Raw genomic sequence first — 9,005 nt, 5'->3', positions numbered from 1 at the left:
CGGCCAAAGGTAACCCTGGCCCTGCAGGATTTGGGGGAGTCATCAGACGACACACAGGAGAAGTGGTACATCTATACTATGGCTCATTAGGCACAGACACCAACAACTCGGCAGAACTGGAAGGTCTCTGGAAAGGAATATGTCTCGCTGAACAACAACACTTCTCCCCACTTGAAGTTGAAGGCGATTCTTTTATACTCATAGAGGCGGCTAAAAGAATACAAGCAGGGGCCAAAGCAGTCAAGATCGCAGCAAGCTGGAGGCTGCTAAGCCGCCTGGAATCCCTGGAGGAAAAGCTTCATGATCCCCATAACATATCCTTCCATCATGTAAGGAGAACTGCTAACCAGGTAGCAGATCGAATGGAAAATCATGGCGTGTTACAGTCGACACCTTACTTCTCAGGTTCCTTGGACAAGGTTGATGATGCTCAGTTCAAAAGAGATTGCATCTCTCTGGTGCAAAAAGACTTCCCTCTCCCGGATGCGGGTGATGACCTGGTGTGAAGGGCAGGTGTCGGATGAGGTCCGTCACGTGGGCAGCTATAAGCCCGGAAGTGCCACGACACCCCAGACAACAATGGAGTTAAATACGATGGGAGGTTCAATTCAATCGGTTTTATGGCTGGTTCAGAGGGCATTCATTGTGCAGCTGGGATTGAGGCAAATGGCGCTCATTATCTTCGCTCCCCCGGTCACCTGGATTCATTCCTGCAAGAATTCCAAGCAAACACTGGCAGCGGAGAAACATTCTCTAGTTCAGAGCACAATTTCTCAGTGGTATTCTGGTTCGAAGGGTAATCTGACAATGCAAAGGGAGAGGCCCAGGATGAGCAATCGCCGGGGAGGTTCCAGGGGCCGCTCCGCCACTCAGCGCCCAGTCAATTCGCCCTCCTCCTCGGTGGAAACTAATCCTGAGCATAACAGAGGTTCGAACAGATTTGTTGGACGCGGCACTGTGCGTGGGTGGGGAGAAATTCCAGATTGTGGGCATTTGGAGCACCCGGCTGTTTGTTACCGAATCCCCTGCACGCTTGAGAACAACACTCTTATAGTCTCCGTCATGGTGGAACACTGTAACAATCACAGAGGGCCTCTGGACTACCTGGGCGTGCCAATGGTGGATATGCAAGTTCCCGCGGTCGATATGCGGAGGCCAACTCAAACTGAGGAAGCTGGCCCTAGTGAGCCGGTTCAGCAGTCACTGCGCTTGGATATGGAGGTCTCACAGAAGTTCAAAGGACCGACGAAGGATATGGAGGTCTCGCAGAAGCTCAAAGGACCGGCAAAGGATGAGCCCCATACAACCGATGAGGACAAGCACTCTGCCTTCCGCTGTCAGGAAAGCAACTCTTTGTTTGTCGTTCAAGATCTTTGTCGATTTACTGCTCTCTCTGTTGGTCTGTCTATGTGTCATCCATGTCGGATTAAATGTCCACCGTGTCAGTCTATGCATCCATCGTGTCGGTTTGTCAGTCCATCGTGTTGGTTCACATGTCCATTGTGGCAGTTTACGTGTTTATTGTGTCGGTTCAAACGTTGGCTATGTCGATTCTGGTGCCTCAATTTTGTAATGATGCTACTCTGAAGGGTCTTTCATGGAGAAAAATCTCGCTGGAGATGCAGGGCCACGGCCCTAGTGTAATTTTGCTGTAACTTTTGACTTTTTGTAATATATTTTAGCCTAGTCTTATAGAGAAAAAAAAAATTGACGTTTTCTATGCAGGAAGACATGCGAGCAAGGAGTTCCCGCCCAAAAGCGAGAAGCAGAGGAAAAATAACTGTTGTTCCTCCAGTAGGGAACCGAATGCGGACACGATCAAGCAAAATCAGAATTGAATAGTCCAGGAAAAGAATCCGGGATACCGGCTCGGCGAACGCAAGAAAGATTGAACGATTAGCGAATCCCTCAGGATCTTCGATCCTGAGGGATCGCTGCTTTACTTATCTCTGATTATCTAGATATCCCCATCATTTCTTTTATATAATGGCACAGCATCATTAAGCAAGAAGAGGATTGTTTTTGTAATTTTACAGTTCCAGAACAAACTTTAATCATTGAGTCTCTCTGAGACCTGATTTTGTTATACTTTTGTGGATGCGATTAATATAAAAGACTTGGTGTTTATTCCGTCTCTGCGTTTGGAGTAATCTAAGGCAGTGTACCATTGGCAGCTAAGGGCTTGGCTCCGAAGGACACTTGCCTTTGTATCATTATATGGTGATTTGTGTGTAGTTTGTTTATCTTTATTACTCAGCAGTCTGATGAATTCTTTATATGATACGCTATGCTCTGTTATGTTTAATGAATGAATGATTTCTCTATGTAAAGACTCTGCACTGTATAAGTGGATTTACACAGGGTCGGATTGTATCTTTATTCAGCCATTCCTGTAACAGAGTACTGGCATGAATGTTACTGTCAGTGGATTTATGTTAAACAATATTTGTGGGATTCGAGAGTAGTGTCATTCTGTTTAGAAACATAGTTGTATCATTCAATACTCTCAGATTTCTATATTAATGAAGATCATGTACATACGGGTGATGGTTGTTGTTTCATAAATCATTTGATTATTTGCTGTTCCATTTGATTATTGCTGTTCCATTTTAATGATGTTCCATTTATTGCTGTCCCATTTCTATTTTGTTGTTTTGCTGATTTATTTACCTGCCTTTGTTGCTTTGGTGTGAGAGAAGGCCTAAGGCTGTAGTGAGCCTCAGCAAGACGCTGCTTAGCTCCCTGACCTATAAGTCCATGCTCTAAATTTCCCTTCTTTAATCAGTTTCTAAAGGGATGGGATATTGTTTCCGTACCCTTGACTGATCAACTGTTTTGTGTGACTCCATATTTTAGATTAGTTTAATTACAGCTTAGCATCTCTTTTCCTTTGATCTTCTCAACCTTGTACTACTAAGCATTACTCGGAAAAATAGCCTCGGATTGAGCTACTTCTTGCAATAACAAAACGTTCCCGGATTGACTTATTAATGTGGAATAATTAGCGGTGTGAGAGACCCTAGTTACAGCTCTACAGGTTGTAAGGCCTCCTGGTTTTAGTCATCCATTAAAACAGGGGATATTTGTGCACTAAATGTTCACTCCATGCTTTATTTTTCTGCTGAAAAAATATTTGAATCAACAATAACCTCACAATCATGTTCAAAAGGCCTCTCATTGTCATGCTTATTTTAACTAAGCACTAATCCGGCATTGTAGGCTTCCTATCATTTCCTTGATTTTAGTCTCTACTTCAAAGCAAGATCATTCTAAAGCTACATTTATAAAAAATGATCTATTATTATTTTTTTGAGTAAAGGTTTGCCTTTTCATTATGCCATCAATCATTCACAACTGATTTGACCTTGCATTATTGATTTTCCCGATGGGAAAACAGACCAATAACACAAGTTTATGAAGGCAAAGTAACCCCAAAGCACAGAAGTTGGGATCTTTCTAATGATGGGAATTACTGCAAGGCAGCTAACCACCATCAGAGATTGCAACAAATTACTCAATTGTTGTTCTTTCACCTCAACAGGAAACAGGTCATCCACGTCCTTGTCAACATCAAAAATTGATTCATCAACTGGGCATCCATATTCCCAGTACTTGCGGCCAATTGAATTGTGGTCTCTTTCAATTCCTTAAGTGCCTGCATAAATGGTTGGGACATGACAAGACAAATAAATAAAGGGAGGGGAAAATTAGATAAAATGAAACACCCAAACTCAAAAATAAGACCATTACCAAGGCAGGTGGAGGCTGATAAACCATTGGGGTCTGCATTTTCTCATAGGCTTCTTGCATGTTTCTGTATAATTGCCCTAAGGTTTAATTTTTCTGCATACTTTTCCAGATTGTTGTCACTAACTTGCTAAGCACCAACTGTAACAAAAGTACTTGTAAGTTACTCGTCTATAAAATGTCTGAATTGTGTCTTTTCCCTGAGAAGCTGCAATTGATAATTCCAATATATTGGTACCTGATGTTTGAGGGTAGCTAAGCCTTTCATGTGCATTGGAGATTCAGGAATAACACCATTTGAAGGAGGTATGCCAACAATACCACATAAAATAGTCTGTCACAATAAAAGGAAAATTTATGAATCCACTAGAGATTTTTTATGGAGGTGAAAACAAAGAATGAAGAGTTAGATCAAGATGTCTTCAGGAGAGCAAAAGCTCTTCCAGAATAGGGTAGCCAGTGATAGTTGAACCTAAACATGAACCCTGACAAAAATTACAACATAGTTCTAAATAATATATATTTACTGTGGTAATTTGCATACCAAAAACCCTAAGAGAAGTCATAATGGTATGAAGAAGGTTTTCTTAAGTTGAACTCATTCTGTTGGGCAAGTTGGGATGCAACGCTGTGATCAAAATAATAAAGCACTGCAATCATTGTTGCCCGAATGAAAGCTCCAGAAATGCATAACAATGGCACATCAAGCATTTCCTGTGTGGAAAAATAAGTACTGTTATTGCATGGAAACGAAAACAAAAAAGGAAAAAAAAATGGATTCTATGTTTTGAGGTGGTGGATGAAAGGCAAGATCAGTGCCTTATCATGTTTGGGCTATGGGAGCATGCATTTTATGTCAAAGGGAGAATGTAAAGAAGGATTATGGGTTATAAGCAGCCAAGGATCATCCCCCTGCCTTGTGTTGTTGCCACCCCCAACCTTCCAAAGTTCAAACCAACTGTCTTCCAATCAGCGGAAAGGCCAACACCACCACCTTCCAAATCACTGAAGATTTATTGTAGGATTTATTTGGAGATCTTATACAATCCTCAGCAGACAGAGGCTGTATGTACTTCCAACTCACCACCTTTCTCAATAAGCCCTTCCCTTCTATAATTCTCTAGACATATTTAGCAGCCAGGGCTCTTTCCAAGCAATGGAGATTTTAAATGTCCCATGCTCACAGCTCTTTAGGAACAACAATTTTTTTCCATGAGACCCGAGGAATATTCTTTTTTCTGTTTGTCCCCAGCCCATAGGAATCTGAAACTAAGTCTTCTTACCTGTTCCAGGACCTGTTTGGGAATAAAGGAAAAAAACACTCAGTACACAGGGATGGCTTCAAGTAGGGATTTCACCAGCACTAACTTACCCCCCTTGATGATAACCATCTATTACACCATATTGACATCTCCTTTTCAACCTTAGAAACCATCCACACCCATTCTATTTTTTTGCAGTCACTGAATTTACATAAAGACATAGCGTTGCGATTACAATTGAGCTAAGGACAATTCCACTCAAATGTATCTTCTACTCTAGAAACATTAATCATATCTTTTGTTATATTTGAATCAACAATAACCTCACAATCATGTTCAAAAGGCCTCTCATTGTCATGCTTATTTGAACTAAGCACTAATCCAGCATTGTAGGCTTCCTGAGCTATAGGGTTCCATCACCATTGAGATGTTATCATCAAAACAAACATAAAAACCACTTGAATATCATATCCTCTACACATCAACATAACAAGTAAATACTTGCGCTATAAAGCATAGAAAGCCATATTGCACAATATTATAAAATACCCTGTCAGTAACAACAGATGGCAAAGAATTTCAAATGATCAGTCATATTTGACAATCATAAACAACTTAATTTCCAAATAAAGTTATGTTCAATAGTCTTGAAGAACTAGAACCACCACAATCCAGCTACACCAATGGTGCAAATCCTTAGCAAACGTGGTAAAATAATTTTTTTTTAAACATGGTATACTTGATCATGTTACTTATACAAGGTTCCATCTGTTTTACTAGTATCCAAAGAGAAACTCACCGGTGAGATGATGCTGTTAGAAAATTATATATTACGGAGCAATGGAACACATAAAATATTGTAGAAATATAAACACAGAAAACGCACAAAACAAGAGAGACACAAATATACGTGGTTCACCCAGTTTGGGCTACGTCCACCCCGAACAGCTAGTCCTTCCTTTCTATTATCCAGCAAAATGAAGAGATACAACCTACAGCAAAACCACTGTAATATCCTCTGTTTTCTCTCACAGTCTCACCTCTATGTTTCTCGCTCACCGAATACACACCTATATTAGCCTCAAATACAATGCCCTCATATAAAGAGAGGGGTTGCCTTCTAGGGCAAAAAACCCTAAACTAAACATAAGTTCTACCGTCAGATCATCTGCCTAATGAACGACCCAGATTGACTAGAAATTACTATACTTTTACAAGGCAATTTTACAGCCGCCCCCCCTGGACCCCCCACGGCAGCGATCATTTTACGGGCGGCGTTGCCGCCCCATTTTGAACTGGGGTCCAATATGCCGGTACTATAGAAGATAATCAGGCTCCACACCCAACAATCTCCCACTTGGAGACTGATTGTAGCAACTCCACCACTGCTCCATTTGCTGGATAATGACTCCTCTTTGGACCTGGCTGTTTCTCATCTTCATCGTCATCCTTGAAGACCAACTGAAACTGAGCATATTCTCAGTTTCTCCCTGGTTACAACTTTTGTTAGCATATCTGCAGGGTTCTGGCTAGTGTGTACCTTTTCCAGATTCAACTCTCCATCTTCCAACACTGATCGTATGAAATGGTACTTGAGCTGTATGTGTTTTGTCCTGGAATGAAATGCTGAGTTCTTTGCAAGATGAATGGCACTTTGACTATCATTGTATAACGTGCCCATATCATGCTCCTTAACCAATTCACCCATAAACCTTTGTAACCAAATCATTTCTTTACTAGCCTCTGTAGCAGCAACATACTCTGCTTCTGTTGTTGAGAGTGCAACAACACTTTGGATTTTTGAAACCCAACTGACAGCTGTTCCTCCGACAGTAAATACATATCCTGTAGTGCTCCTCCTATTATCTCTGTCACCTGCCATATCTGCATCAACATATCCTTGTAGGGATATGTTTGAACCACCAAAGCATAATGCCTGATTTGTGGTACCTCTCAAATATCTGAGAATCCATTTCACTGCCATCCAATGTTCCTTTCCTGGATTGTTCATGTACCTGCTTACAACTCCCACTACATGTGCAATATCAGGCCTTGTGTAGACCATTGCATACATTAAACTTCCAACTGCTGATGCATATGGAACTTTAGACATATAATCCATGTCTTCTTGGGTCTTTGGGCACATTTCTTTGCTAAGTTTGAAATGGCTAGCAAAAGGTGTACTAACTGGTTTTGCATTTTGCATGTTAAATCTTTTCAACACCTTTTGTATGTACTCATTCTGAGACAATGTTAATTTTCTATTTTTCCTGTCTCTAGTTATTCTCATACCAAGGATTTGTTTTGCAGCACCCAAATCCTTCATTGCAAATGAATTTGCCAATTTTCTTTTGAGCACATTTATTTCCTGCATGTTAGATCCTGCAACAAGCATGTCATCTACATACAATAACAATATAATATAGCTGCCATCATTTTGCTTTTTCAGATAAACACAATGATTAGAGTGACATCTAGTATAACCTTGTTCAGACATAAACTTGTCAAATTTTAGATACCACTGCCTTGGAGCCTGTTTTAAACCATACAAGCTCTTCTTCAACCTGCACACAAGTTTCTCCTTCCCTTTCACCTCATATCCTTGTGGCTGCTGCATATATATCTCTTCCTCCAAATCCCCATGGAGAAAGGTTGTCTTTACATCTAACTGCTCAAGATGCAAATCTTCAGCTGCTACAAGACTTAAAATAGTTCTGATTGAAGTCATTTTAACAACAGGAGAAAATATTTCATCAAAATCAATACCTTTCTTCTGTGCAAACCCCTTCACCACAAGTCTAGCTTTGTACCTTTGCTTTCCTCCATCTTCTTCCTTCAGCCTGTAAACCCATTTATTCTTCAATGTAGTTTTTCCTGCAGGCAACCTGACTAAATCCCAAGTCTGGTTATGCATTAAGGAGTCCATCTCTTCTTCCATGGCTACCTCCCACTTCTTCTTGTTTTCAACCTGCATTGCTTCTTCATAACATTCAGGTTCACCGGAATTAGTCAACAATAAATAATATAATGAAGGAGAGTACCGTTCAGGAGGTCTACCTATCCTGGTAGATCTTCTAACACCACTTTCAGGTGTTTGGGGTGCCTGTTGCTATTTTGGTGGTTGTTGTTGTTGTGGTTGTTGATTATTATTATTATTTTCAGGCACCTTTACTTTTTCAGTGATTTCATCAAGGACTGCGTATTCCTTGTTTTCCTTTTCCTATTTCTTTTCCTGCAACTGATTCTTATACAAGACCTTTTCATTGAATATTACATCTCTGCTCCTAATGATTTTGTGATTTTCGTAATCATATAAGCGATAACCAAAATCATTAACACCATATCCAATAAAGGTACATTTCTTTGACTTTGCCTCAAGCTTTGTTCTATTTTCTTTATCAATATGGACAAAGGCCTCACAACCAAAAGGCTTTAAAATAGAGTAGTTTACCTTTTAACCTGTCCATGCTTCCTCTGGAACACCACCATCCAAGGAACTTGAAGGCCCTCTGTTTATTAGATAAACAACAATATCTACAGCATCTACCCAAAACTGTAAAGGCAATCCTGCATGCAATCTCATGCACCTTGCACGCTCCATGATTGTTCTGTTCATCCTTTCTGACACACCATTTTCTTGTGGTGTTCTTGGAACTGTCTTCTCTCTGCGAATTCCATGCTCTGAACAGTACCTATCAAACTCTTTGCTGCAATATTCACCTCCATTGTCTGATCTAAGACACTTCAATTTCTTTCCTGTCTCAATCTCAACCAAAGCTTTCCATTTCTTGAAAGTATCAAATACATCAGATTTATTCTTAATACAATAAATCCAAGTTTTTCTAGTTGCATCATCAATAAAAGTAACATAATAACGAGAGCCACCAAGAGATGATACCTGAGCAGGTCCCCATACGTCTGTATGCACAAGCTCTAATTTTTCGTTCTTCTTTTCTTTCCCAACTCTGAGAAATCTGACTCTCTTCTGTTTTCCAT

Source organism: Pinus tabuliformis, chromosome Q (genome assembly GCF_031772625.1).
Source record: "Pinus tabuliformis cultivar Carrire ecotype Pingquan chromosome Q, CPIR1, whole genome shotgun sequence".
Classification (NCBI taxonomy): domain Eukaryota; kingdom Viridiplantae; phylum Streptophyta; class Pinopsida; order Pinales; family Pinaceae; genus Pinus; species Pinus tabuliformis.
The sequence above is the reverse complement of the archived record's forward strand: the minus strand, read 5'-3'. Positions refer to the sequence as shown.